Genomic DNA, 13,676 nt, shown 5'->3' with positions numbered 1-13,676 from the left:
ATTCTTAAACATTCAGCTTACCCCAGTGCATGTGACTGAGGATGAATGTGATGCATATTAAAATCTGCGATTATTATTCATATTCCATGCATACAGTATGTTTACACTAGAAGATCCTCATGTGATGTGAAGCTGTACTCTCTGTGGAGCGGAAACCTGCCCATCCTACGCTCCACTGGGTCTGGTTTCCAGAATAAGTTTAATTTTCTCTATGCACTTTTCAGATAGTTGAACTGAAATCACAAGCTAATAACAGTCATTTCTACGAAGGAGCAACAGGGAGGCTCTCTAACACGAGAGAGTGTAAACCAGTACACATGTTCAAAAAGAGGGAGATGGAAGCAGCTCATTTTGCCACTTTTCACTGCCGCAATCCGGTAATTTTTGCTAGCATTGCTCTGCGGGCTGTGGTCAGAGTTGGTAGTAAAATATATCCTGGATGACCACGGTAGCATGGCTGTAAATGAGGGGATGATTGTGAGTGAGCTATCCCGTAAGAGCTTCAAAATAAACAAGTGGCAGCCAGCAGTTTAATGATATGACTGCAAGCCTCGGCAAGAGATTCAAGTAAAGCAACACTGAGTAAACGGTGGACAAAAAAAAGACCATTCAGCAACATTTTTCTCATGCACCACAACTCTCCTGTTGGTTTATAAGTGCATTTGAACTTTAGTACTGTTTTCATGGTGGAGATGAAGAGGTTGTCACAACAGATACATCTTCTCTGTTCACAAAGTCTGAAACAAACCAGCAAAGGAAAGCTGTGATGCTGGTTATATGTTCTTAATATAGAGCTTTTCATCTCTCAAGCACATCTTAATTACCTTACAACTGTTTACAGCAGATTCACTTTTATTGAGGAAATAGGTCAACGAAATACACTTAAATTATGTCAGACTTGCATATGAGAAAAAAAAAAAAAACGTGACAGAGACATCTCACTTTCAGTCACATCAGTGAAAAGTGGGCATATTTCCAAGAGACAAATTTGGTGTCTCTGATGACTGCCTTACTGACAGAGCAGAAATTACTGTATTTCCATTTCTATGGTGCAATCTCCAGTGTCTAATTTCACCATGGAAGATGTGTGAATCAGTAAACTGAGCTCTGACTGATCGGGTAGGGAGTGAGATCATTACAGAAGGATGCAGCCTTGAGTTTCTAACTACTATGAATTCATGTATTTGTTAAAAATGCCTGAGCAGAAAATGTGAAAACTCACATTGTTTAGACATCAGTGGTGCTGCTCTTGGCATTATTTCAATATAATACATAATTCTGGTGTCAAATCTAAATAACATTTTTAACCGTGAATAATTACATTTATATTCATAATAATTCTAATTGCTTTGTACACATGAAAGGTTTTATTCCATCGAATGCTTAACAGTTGAACACAGTTCACTGCTCTGACCATCAATCTGACTGGTTTATGTGATTTTGCATACTGTCACATCACAGCACAGTGTGTATGCTAGTGGAAAATAATATCATTTATCTTGTTAAATCACCATATTTTCTAGCATTTATGTAAGTGATTTCTTAAGAAAGCTTGAATATTGATTGATTGATTCAGTGATAGACTGACGTCTTATAGTCTGGTAACAGAATTGGGTCTATCTTACACAATATGGCCAAAAATCCATTTTCCTCATGAGAAATGTGACTTCACCATTTATGTGTCCAAAGCCTGTGTGTGAGCCCTGTATCTGTTAGTAAGCATCATTGCAGTGATATGCATATTAACTTCAACCGGCTCTTTTGAGCGCTTCTCAGATGCATCCAATCCTATTAGCAGAAGGATGTCATTGACAAATAGCTTCCTACTTGCTCTGCCCCTCCATTGCATCATATCATGACAGAGATATGCTTGAATTCAGAGAGCCCTTTGTGCTAAATATGTATGCACTAAACTATCTGTTCCCCATTCATCTATTTGTAACAAGTAAATCTCTCAAATAAAGGAAACAGAGGTGTAATGTTTCATTTGCAACACAGAACACCTGCTCACGGTTCTGAGCACAGATCTTTTTTTTTCTGAACAACTTGATCACAACATTATCCTTTTCGTCTTTTGAAGTGGTCTCACACACACACACACACACACACACACACACACACACATATATATATAGATATATAAAATGCAAGACTTTGATTAGCTCTGTTACCATTAGGGCATTCAAAGATTATGTACGCCTACTCCATGCAGAAATTGCACTTGGGTAAGTTGTAATCACTCAAAGTGCTTTTGATCATAGTCATGTTACTGTATGTGTTCAGCTCAGAAGAATAAGACTTTTTATTCATAAATCACAATGCAAAAATGGATGGTAAAAAGGCACTGAACAGCTGGCACTCGTGGTGGAAATGTGGGACTGGAATAGTCTCAAACTTTTTTTGAGTGAATCTATTTTTATCTGAATATTATTATTCATTTGAAACATTTCAGTAGGTTTTATTTGGCTGAATTTATTTAGGGGATTTTTTTTTTTTTTTTTTGAAGTTCTTGTCAGATCAGTTATCTGTAATGTGTGTTTTTTAGGTCCCATATGTACACAAATAGAAAACATACCTTTTCATCTCACCGCACATTATGGAACCTGTCAGCCAGCTGAAAGTCAAAATAATCAGTGTTGGTTTGTTTTAGCTGTGCTAGCGGCGTGGCTCTGCGCATGGCAATGTTGGCTGGTCCGCCACTTTGTTGCAGACTAAAATATCTTGGCATCTACTGGATGGATACCCACATTTCTGGTCCCCGGCGATTGAATCCTATTGGCAACCATCTGACTTTTTATCATGTCCGACCAGCAGGATAAATTTCCATTTATCTGGCAAAACACCTTGTAAGATATCTCTACATATACCAGATGGGTTGGCACTAAATTTTGCACTGACATTCATGTTTTCCAGACAAAGTATCTCAATGACTTTCAGGAGCCCCTTTTGTTATCCCCTAATGATTGCGCCACTGGCATAAGGTCATTTTTTTTTAATTCATCTAACCAAATGCTTGCTAAACTATTGACACTCCCATCAGTCTCAGCTGCTCTGTGTTTAGTGCTAAATAGCAAATTTTAGCATGCCAAGGTGGCGAACATATACCTGTTTAACCTCAACATGCTAGCATTGTCATTGTGAGCATGTTAGCATGCGGATGTTAGCATTTAGCTCAGCAGTACGTGCAATAAGTGCAGCCTCACTGAGCAGCTTGTGTGGCTGTCATCTCTTAATCTTGTATGTTTTTAATTGAATAGTGACATGTTATCAAACATTTAAATGCTAATTTTGTTAAATGAGCCAGCTGATGTGGGTGTTTTGTGACTAGCGTCTCTCGACAGGTCTGTGAAGTGAAATTGTACAGGGATGTCAAATCATATAGGAGCCCACGAGGGACAAATATACAGTTACCGGGAGAGTTCATCTTTCCTTTGGCTCTCCTCTGAACAGATTGGCTGCCAGATGAAGTCTGTTTGCCAAGAAACACTGCTCTACTGTACAAACTGTAATGTAATCTCTTGGCCTTGGCTCCTGGTTATATGCCCTGATAGGCTTATAAAAGATTAATTATCACATAAAGTCTCCAACATTAGTACAAATCCCCCATGATGCTGTAGGAATCAAATTAGTAAGCACACACACACACACGCGCACACACACAGAAAGCATGTAGAAGTCATGCTTTGCATTTGAAATGTTGTTTTCTGCAATCAAATCATCGATTGCTCATAGTTGCTCCGTTACGTTGCCTGTAACTTGACCACCAACCCCGATGGGGTCGACACACTGCCTGCCTTCAGGAGTCCAATAGACCACCCTCATATTTCAATCAATAATCTGGGTGGGATGCAATTAGCAACTTGGAAGGGTTGTGAGAATCACGTGACAGATCAATCGAGCAGAGAGGCGGCACACTCATTGGGGTGATTCACAGCCCAACAGTTTGTCCCCCGCTCAGCCCGAATCCACGCCGTCTATCTTCTTTATATGAAGCATTCAAGGCTGGAAATATGCATCTGTCAAACGTCCCCCATTACTCCGGCTGCCTGTCACACCTGGGGCAGCTCACAACCAACCAGGAAAAAAAAAAGACGGAGTGTGGCTGTCAGCAGAGAACCCTCAGTGGACTGAAAAGGCAGCCGCTCCCCCCATTTCTCTGACTCTAATTTCGTCAAAACGTGGATATTTTTCTGGGTCTCTGGCTGAGTGCTGGGTTAATGACAGAAGCTGTGTCAGGCGAGGAGCTGAGGCAGCTTCTTTTTGCTCCAGATACCATGAACACATTGTTTTATGCCGAGGTATGTTTAAAACCACATGACCATTACATATACACTGTGATAGCATTACCCCTCTGGACTGGCGGCTGTGCAGCTGAAATTGAAGAATGTGTTAACATTGCCAAAGTTGTTTGTCGTGAGAAAGCCCATAGCATGGATTCCTTCTTGGTGCTGTGTGCAGTGTGGGTTGTAGTGCCCACCAAATGGCATGAGTGCTACAGAACTGCCACACTGTGGCTCTGTGGTTGTGGAATGGGGCCGGTATGGCTTAAATGTCTTTCTTTCCGATTAAAGTGCGTCTGATGCTTCGGCTCCTCCTGTTAATGGCAGCATGTCTGAATGTTCTCTCACCTCAACAGCCAATGTCTTTTCACATCACAAAGCTATTTCTCTCATTTCCCTCCACAGTCCAAGAGAGCGCTGCAAACTATGTCATGAATGAAATATAAGCACACCGCTGTATTACTTATGAGACCTAGCGCAACTTTGCTCAGAGCTATTTTCAGATTTCATTTGAATTCATCAGAGTGATTAATATTCTCATACCACAAACACAGGCGATAGGGCATCAGTCCGTGAGAAAATATTAGCTAAAGATGAACTTCAGAGATTACTTATCAGCAAAGACCACCTTTCAACCAAGCAGTAATGTCTACATCAATCATCATAGTAAAAGTCGTTTTGCAAGGCACCTCCAAGTAATTCTACGGCAGTGCAAACAGCGGCCAAGCTCGACGTGAGGCATAATTCAAGTGACACTAATGTGCTTCAGATGCAACATGGCATAGTTCTATTGTTTATTTAAACTTCAAAGGCTCAACATTGCTCATGGGCAATCTTAAACTCATTATATGTACATCTCCTAAATTAGAGAGACAAGACCAAAGGGCTACTTCAGTCATTTACGCACATTCATGAATTCATTTCAAAGTTTACAGTTTGAGAAGGAACTTTTCCTAAACGCAATAAATAATCATATAAATATAATTAGAATATAGCCTCCTCTATGAACTAACCTTTTCCTGTATCACACATCAGTGGACTGAATCTAATCATCCTCTTTCTCGCAGTTTCCTGCACATTAAGAGTTAATGTTCCATGTACAGAGATTTGCACTTTGTGTCAATTAGTTGGAAGCAGAAAATCCATTCAAATAAATGGCCACACATGTCCACACACAGAGGGTCTGTGCACGAGAGCAGCCGTCCTGCATCCCTCGTTCCTGCACCACGCAGACCGACAGACTCCCCGGCAGGGTTTTCTTTGCTGTGCATGAAGTCACATCCGAACACTCCATAAACGTACCAAAGGGACAGTCTCTCAAATCAGCTTCGCTGGATTTAGCCTCAGCTTAGTTCGGGAAGGACGCCGGCTGGAGATCAATAGAGAGTCCACTCGTCACCTGCTGATCTTTGAACGAACACCTGAGCTCAGGCTCCCGCAACTCTTAACTCACTTCCCACCTCCAGCTTTGATCAGCGAAAGTCTGTTTGTCTGTCTGTCTTTGACTGCCACTCTGTCTTTCTCATTGCATCTGCCTCGCTCTCTGTGTCTGCTCCTGTATAATGATGTCTATCTCTTTTTTTAATAGATTTTACAGTCCTGCACGCATCTCTCAGGTACACTCTTATGACTGAAGCCTGATTCCAGCAGTTGTCACTGTCAGAGCTTAGCAGCAATAAAAGCACTTAGAAAACCACCTTTGAGTGCCTCATTAATGTATGAAACAACTTAGCTCCCACTGTTCCTCTTAATAGTATCAGATCTCCACTTTAAATTCATCACGGCAAAACAGACCAAGGAGAAACTAGAAATGCAGAGAAATCAATTTGTGCACATTGGAGAGCGAGCAATGAGGTTGTCAGCTTGCAGCATGATAGCCCCTCAGCGCAAAGTGAATAAATCATAAAAAAAAAAAAGGTCTTACCTGGGCTCCTGGTGAGGCTGATGCTGTTTGTAACAGATCCTATCTCTGCCTATGGGACAGAGTCAGAGAGAAGGAGAAAGAGGAGAGGAGGAAAGCAAAAGCGAGAGGAGGGGGCGAGGAGAGGGACCACGAGCGTGGAGAAGGAGAGGGAGAGACGGCAGAGGGGAGGTGAGAAAGTGTCTGTGGACAATGAGAGAGAAACAGAGACGGAGAGCAGAGAGCAGTGACAGTGGTGCTCCCGCACAGCGCTGCCTTACACTGAAGGGGATGTGCTGGCAGTGGGAGGTGGTACTTCTCAGTCAAATGACATCTGCCTCACTCTTAAAATCCATTGGCTAAGAGGGATGATTTCCTAATAAGCCGTCCCCGCTGTCTCCAAGTGAACACACCCCCTCCTTCTTTTTTTCACTGCTCATGCATACGCAGATGCACACACACACACATGCACACATACATCACATGCACTGATGTTCTTCTACTGTGGAGCCTCCAAAGATTGTCTTTGTCATGGCTTCTGTCTTCTCTCACCTCTCCCCCCCCCCCCCCCCCCCCCAGTACTTCAGTAGCTCTCTCAGGTTCTTTCCGGTATGCGCATCCTCGTTTTTCACAATTGTTGCAGGAAGTTTTTTTCATCTTGCAATTCAGAATCGCTTCAGCCTTCAATTGTGGTTTCTTTTAAAGGATATTCCCAGCCTTTTTCAATAGCTTTCAAAAACTGAAAAACAATGGTTGTCTTTCCATGTTCTTTTCTGTGTAATGGAAGGACGTGCAGTTGAAAAGGATGTATTTTTCAGCTATTATGGATGGAGCCAGCGCAGTGCTGTTTCCACCGTGCATGTGCATATCTGCACACACAAGTTGTGGCCCATTTCAAAGGTTATGTAGGGCCACTGTTCCTACAGTTTACATATATCAGTCAGCTGAACTAACTTTATGAATAGTTTATCTTTTTGAGAATATTATACGACACTCTGTCAAACCACTAGCTAAGTAGTATCAGGTGATACCATGGATGTAGGTTGTAATTAGCACGACATCAAGCAATATAGGCAAATGAACGCAAGTAGTTTGTGTTTTGAAAGATCCATTCTGAGGAAAAGTTGCAGCGCAGGCAGAGGTCAAGCTCCTCCAAAAAAGGCTAGACTATGAAAATGTGGAAGCAAGGTTTCATTTCCTGCCCAGCTGGCCCAGTTTAACAGAACGGCTTCATAATGTTTCTTTGGAAATGTATCACGAATACAGGAACCATCAGAAGAGCGAGTGATGAATGAAAAGATGTTCTGTTGCCTTTTCATCTTAACTTCTGTTAAGGCTTTGCAGCCGCCAAGTATTAGGACCCAGAGATGCAGAACCAGGAGACAGGAATTGTGTAAAACCAAGGAGAAATTTATTACAAAACGAAGAACAGAAAACACACTCAACGAGTGGAATGATAAACAAACAAAAGGCGCACTCAAACGGAGTGGATGAACTAAGGGAGCACCGACGAAGCGGGTATGGATCGAGGCACGCGTGGAAGCGGCAGACAGGCACTGAAACAAAGGAAAACACAGCACAATAAATGGCTGGAGAAAAGGGACAACAAAAAACAAACTTTCTCTGAGGATGTGAGCAGACAACAAGACTAGTACTTACGAGCCAACTGATCAAACTCGACATGGAGAAGAGGAATAATCCGGCGACGAGAAGCAGGAAGTCCACGTCTTAAATACTCTCCCATATCAGGGAGAGTGGCAATAGGTGAGTAGCAGTAGGAGGAGCTAGCAGCAGGTGAGGGGCTGCCCAGCCATCGATCCAGGGGTAGACAGACAGACACAAACACAGGGAAAAAGGAGAGGAGACACACAGGGAGAGACAGGATCCTAACAACTTCTTAAAGTCAGCTAGCTGTACACTGGAGAACAAATTACTTCATTCATTGCGTGTCTCAAAGGTTAGCAGCAGCTTTTAAGGTGAAACGTATTCTTGCATGTTACTCAATGCTCGAGTAGGCATAGCGAATCAATCAATACAGCTTAAATGTCAATATGACAGCTTTGACCATTCCTAAACATCATCTTGAGATTTTATCAATTCTGCCAATTATATTCAGTCAATTAACTTATTAAAGTTCATTTTTAGACTTGTTTCAACAGTCCTAATGTTTTAAATGTGTGGGAGGTAAAAATTAATGGAATGCTGGTTATAAATGCACAACGTAATTAAAGTTTTCGAGGAGTATCACTGGCTAAAACGAACAATTATGCAGTCGCTGTTATCGCCTACTCACAAAGCAATTGTTATTGGAAAATCTGGGGGAAAAAAATGTGCTTTAATGCCTTTTCACAAGAAAAAAAATGTGGTGTTATGAGATATTTAGCTGAAAAAATGGAGAGAAATTCATTTCTTGAACACGGAAATACATAAAATTTTTTGGCACATATTGCACTACATAAGGATGTAAATAAATATTGTACATAAAGAAAAAAAAATTTCATATTGTAATTTCTGTAATTTATTTGCACTTTCAAATTAATTTCCAGGTCATTTTGAGGTGAGTGACTTCAAAGCTGCACTAATGAAAATGTGTAGGCTAATGGAGACAGGACGCACTCATAGTGATGAAACCACTGAGAATTATCACCCAACTTTCCCTCAGCTTGACAGTGTTTTAGTGTCAGCCGCCTCGTTGTTTTGGTTTTACAGGCCCCAACTTGGCTGTTTTAGTGTTCACTGTCTAGCAAGTAGCTGGTGAACATAGTGGAGCATTTATCAACTTAACAGCCAGGAGTCTTTCCTCAGGAGTTAGTGGAGACAAACATAGAGTAAAAAAAAAAAAAAAAGTTAATATTAGACTTACATTCAAAAGGTGGCCAGAAACCTGACTCCAAATGAATGTTAATGTAGCTCTGTGGATGCTGGATGTGGAAATATGAAACTGTTTTCTTAACTGGAAACTGTATTTCTCCATATTTTTGTACCCATGTGACTGATGGAGAGTTTTTTCAGTAGTGAACGAGAGCGCAGCAGCTGGCAGCCACATAACGCACTGCAGTGTAGTCCCTGCAGGTATTTGCGCACCCACAATGTATGTCCACTAAAAGTGTTTGTTTTTGCCACCGACAGGCTCAGACTGTTATAGTACGTGTCTGGCAACATTGTGGAAATGATGCATTTTTGTTAAAGAGCAAGAGAGCTCAGGCCAAAGCCGCCAGACTCCATTCAGAAAAATAGTCGTGAAACACTCCTCATTCAAAACTCACTAAACCCTTTTAGTATGTCTTTTCACTGTTCCAACAATAATCACCGACTCCGGTTTGGTTGAATCTGTGGTTTGGTTGAAACTCTGGTTTGGTTGATTTGGGAGAAAAATGAGAGTGAGGGCAGACCTCAGAGGAGCAGCGCATGGAGCCAGAATATTCAGTATTTTGACGTTAAACACCTGAATTATTTTTACAGGACGTTATGACAGAGTCAGAGTCTGTCTTCGACAGATTTTCCCAATAGAAGAAAAGAAAAAAAAAGACAGTAATTGCTGGCAATAGAAACTGGTTGTATGACTACTGAGTCCAGTAGTGTCAATGCAGCTGCCACAGCAATGCGTCCCCACCAAATTCAAATTCAGCATATTCGTTGACAGCCCTAAAGTGTATCAGGGTGGCCCCTGTCTATACTATATTATTATCACACTGACCTCTGCCATGGCCGGAACTGCTTCTCTTTGGTGAAATGTCCGGCTGCGACTTGCAGCTGGTTTTGCAGGTTTGGGTCAGTCAGTATTGAGCTGACCTGCTCTCAGTAGTAGCTCATTGCTTTGCAGCTCAATGATTTCATGTTTGAGGTTGTCGGGCACTTCAGCTGGTTGCACATTAACTATAGCAAACATATTAAGTTCCGTTTGTTTGCTTTTCATGTCCTGAAATCTGTGACCAAACAGCAGCATATTCAGATGTCATAGCAGGCTTTAGTTCTTGCAGAGCAGGAAAATGCACAGTGTTTCCTCTTTCCAGTTGCCACGGCTTTAATTTCACTTCAAATGATTTCATATTTGAAAGCAGACAGCTGAGTAGCTGGTTGGAGCTTGAGGGTTAGCTCTGAGAGGTACTTGGTAACGTCAGGTTTTCTCTTCATATGAATGAGTCCAGACAGAATCATGCCTGTGCTGCATTCATGGACCGCTCGGTAGAACGTGTTCTTCAACCTTTTTCTGCTATTTTCCTTATTACTGAAAAAAGAAATCACCTTTCCACACAGTTTTCCCAGGTTGTTGTTGGCATCAAATTCAAATTAAGTATATATTTACAAAAATTCATGACGTTAATGAGGGAAAACATTCAATTTATTGTCTTTGTACAGTTTCCATTTGGGTCTATGTCAAAAAGGATTAGGAATTGATCACATTCTGTTTTATTTATATTTATCCAGCTTCTGTGGAATCAGGGTTGTAGAGGCGATGGGGAAAATAACAGAAGTGACTAAAACACATTTACAAACACAGCTGCAGTTCTATTATTTTGACTGCATTTAGCAGGATGAATGAACTATAAATAAGGTCAAACATCAGCTCTTGAAGGAGGCCAATCAATAATCTCTCTATAACACTGTACACAATCCATGGAGGAATAAATACCAAACCAGAGGAAAAAAAAAAAAGTGGATGCAAGTCAAAGATTGCCAAGAGGAATGGTTCGGCACTTAATGGCACAATAACTGTCATAGATGTACAGCCTTAAAATTACTACATGATTGTTGACAAACCTAAGAGGCATCCAAAAAAAAAAAAAACCCAAAAACCCAATGTGGTCTGGTGAGTCATACCTCTTTGTATTCTCTGAATCTGCAGGGGTTTCATTTTTAGAAAGTCAATGGGTGCCTGCAATCCACCATGTCTGCTTCCAGCTGTTAAACATGGTCGGGGCTCTGTTGTAGGGATTCATTTCTGGGCAACCACAGCAATTACACCGTCTATTCTGTCATACAACAGCCGAGCAACACGAGATGGTGCAAACACTATTCCCTCAAGGTCTTGCTGATGCACTACGTTTGTGGACACTGAGAAGTTGAACTCGCCAATCACATCTATATATCACTGAACACTGGCACAAAGAATGTGACAGATTTACTATCTACCACCTATTTACTAACCATTCCACTGTTATTCGAGTGTGAGAGATGTGAGCTGCAACAGTGGCAGCAGGTTTTCTGCAGCAGCGTTAGACATCAGTGGGACACAAACAATGAGCATATTGGACTTGAACAGCTACAGCAGAGTTTCTTAATTCTGGTTTTTGGGCCCCATTTCCCTGCATGTTTTAGATGTTTCCTGCTCCAACACACCTGATTCAAATGAGTGGCTCATTATCAGGCCACTGCAGAGCTTGATGACGAGCCCATCGTTTGAATCAGATGTGGTGGAGGAAGGAAACATCGAAATCATGCAGGGCAGTGGGGCCAGAATTGAGAAACACTGAGCTTCAGTAAAATGTGTTATGGGATAGATGTTGTTGGTGTTGTAGCAAGTAGAGTATGTCATGAGCCAAACAATATTTTTTTTGCATTAAATAGGTCTTAGCAGGTAAATAGCATTTACCAACTTATAACCAACACATAACAAGACCCGCAACCTAACTAACAACAACAACAATTGGAGCACTGGGAGCATTAACACCACACCAGCTGTAAAATTATTAGAAAAAATGTTTTGTTGATTGACATTCTTCATGTGTAAATAATATGACTTTATTTGCAGTCATAATGTTTACTGTCCTTTTACCAGTTGGTGCATGTAATTGTTGTTATAAAGCATTTAGAGCAGCATTTGTTATATGAAAGGTGCTATACAAATAAAGTTTCCTCTTCCTGTCCTTCTTCTTCTTCTTCTTCTGATTATTATTATTATTATTACTCAAAGGATTCGTATTGACTGTGTTCACAGTACAAGACAATGTACTGTGATGTTAACTTTCAATTTTTCCCACCTGTCGACTATGTGGTGAAAAACGTGTGAAATGACCAACAAGCAAATCTTTTCAACTTGAGGACACTGTGTCAATACACATTGAACAACTGAATGACTGAATGACTTTGACCCAGACACTCTATTCATACACCCTCATCTGAAGATTGCTTCAGAACAAAATAAAAAAAGCCACCAATGATTATGGTAAAAATCATATTTCAATTGTACAATTAAATTCGAGGACATCAACAAGTTCTCATTGTTAGACAGCAAAATTTGTTTTATGTATGACTACTCTAAAAAGTCATGCAGGTTATGATCTGCTGCCCCTAAGCCACCCAAATTGTTATGTGTGTAAAACTAGCTGTTTATGGTTAGGGAACAATCACTTTCAAGGTTAATGTTGCTCAAAGACTGCCTTTATGGGTCAAAGAAACCGAGCCTGGCTGTTGGTCAGAGAAGGACCAGACTTGTCTTTGGTCTCCAGGTCATTGTTGAGGTCATTTGATGTGCGCAGACGTTTTATCTGACTTTTGCTTTTACTGTTGGCTGTTTTGTGATGCAGCACTTTCAAACATCCATCCATCCATCCATCCATCCATCCATCCATCCATCCATCCATCCATTGTCTATACCCGACCATCCCTTTCGGGGTTGCGGGGGGGCTGGAGCCTATCCCAGCGGCGGGGCAACATACATCATTCATACGACATACAAACATTCACGCTCACACTCACACCCAAGAACAATCTTAGAGTCACCAATTAACCTAATGAGCATGTTTTTGGTCTGTGGGAGGAAGCCGGAGTACCTGAGAGAACCCACACATGCACGGGAAGAACATGCAAGCTTCACACGGAAAGGCCCTGCCCGACCCGGGGATCGAACCGGCGACCTTCTTGCTGTGAGGAACACGCATTACCTGCTGCACCACCATGCCGCCACTTTCAAACAAATATTGTAAATCATAATGTTTTAAATACTTTTTGAGCAAACTTACACTACAGTAAAACTTTGGGAAAAGGCTGATTGCCTAAATGACCTGTAGTGATCTTTTTGAGAAGTTTCAATCAGATTTTAGGGACATAACACTAAGACAGCTCTAAAGTGATCAATGATTTGCTTTTATTTGCTGATGCAGAGAAACCCTCAGTAATCATTCCTTTAGACAGTAGTGCATTTTATCCTTCTTGAATGCCTTAAACATTTAATCGCTTTTTATCTACAACCTTGACAGGTCTTTCTGGGCAGCTCTTGATAATGCATGGTCTTCTGCAGAGTGCAGAGTATGAGTTTTGGGATCAAGCTAATTTTCCATCCATCTGAAATGCCATCCTCTAACACAATCATTTTCATTTCATGTCAGTTTTCATTGTTATTTGGATGCCATTTATATACAAATAAAGTCAAACAAAAATAATAGCCTTCCTCCTTAACTGTCCTTGACATCTGCAAGATGTGCTCGACAAATCTAAAGCTACAGTTGTAAGCACAAAGATCAGCAAACCAATCAGCAGAATAAATGTTGGTATTG

At 41.1% G+C, this 13,676-nt stretch overlaps 1 protein-coding gene across 1 annotated transcript in view; it reads right to left on the bottom strand.

The window, feature by feature from the left end:
- Positions 1-6,415, bottom strand: part of thsd7ba (thrombospondin, type I, domain containing 7Ba) — a 174,496-nt gene extending 168,081 nt beyond the window's left edge. The window contains exon 1 of the mRNA XM_070976398.1: positions 6,205-6,415. The gene's annotated coding sequence lies outside the window, so the exon portion shown is untranslated. The remainder of the gene's footprint in view (positions 1-6,204) is intronic.
- Between the last annotated feature and the right edge of the window lie 7,261 nt (positions 6,416-13,676).

The sequence above is a fragment of the Chaetodon trifascialis genome, chromosome 12, assembly GCF_039877785.1.
Source record: "Chaetodon trifascialis isolate fChaTrf1 chromosome 12, fChaTrf1.hap1, whole genome shotgun sequence".
Lineage (NCBI taxonomy): Eukaryota > Metazoa > Chordata > Actinopteri > Chaetodontiformes > Chaetodontidae > Chaetodon > Chaetodon trifascialis.
The sequence above is the reverse complement of the archived record's forward strand: the minus strand, read 5'-3'. Positions and strand labels throughout refer to the sequence as shown.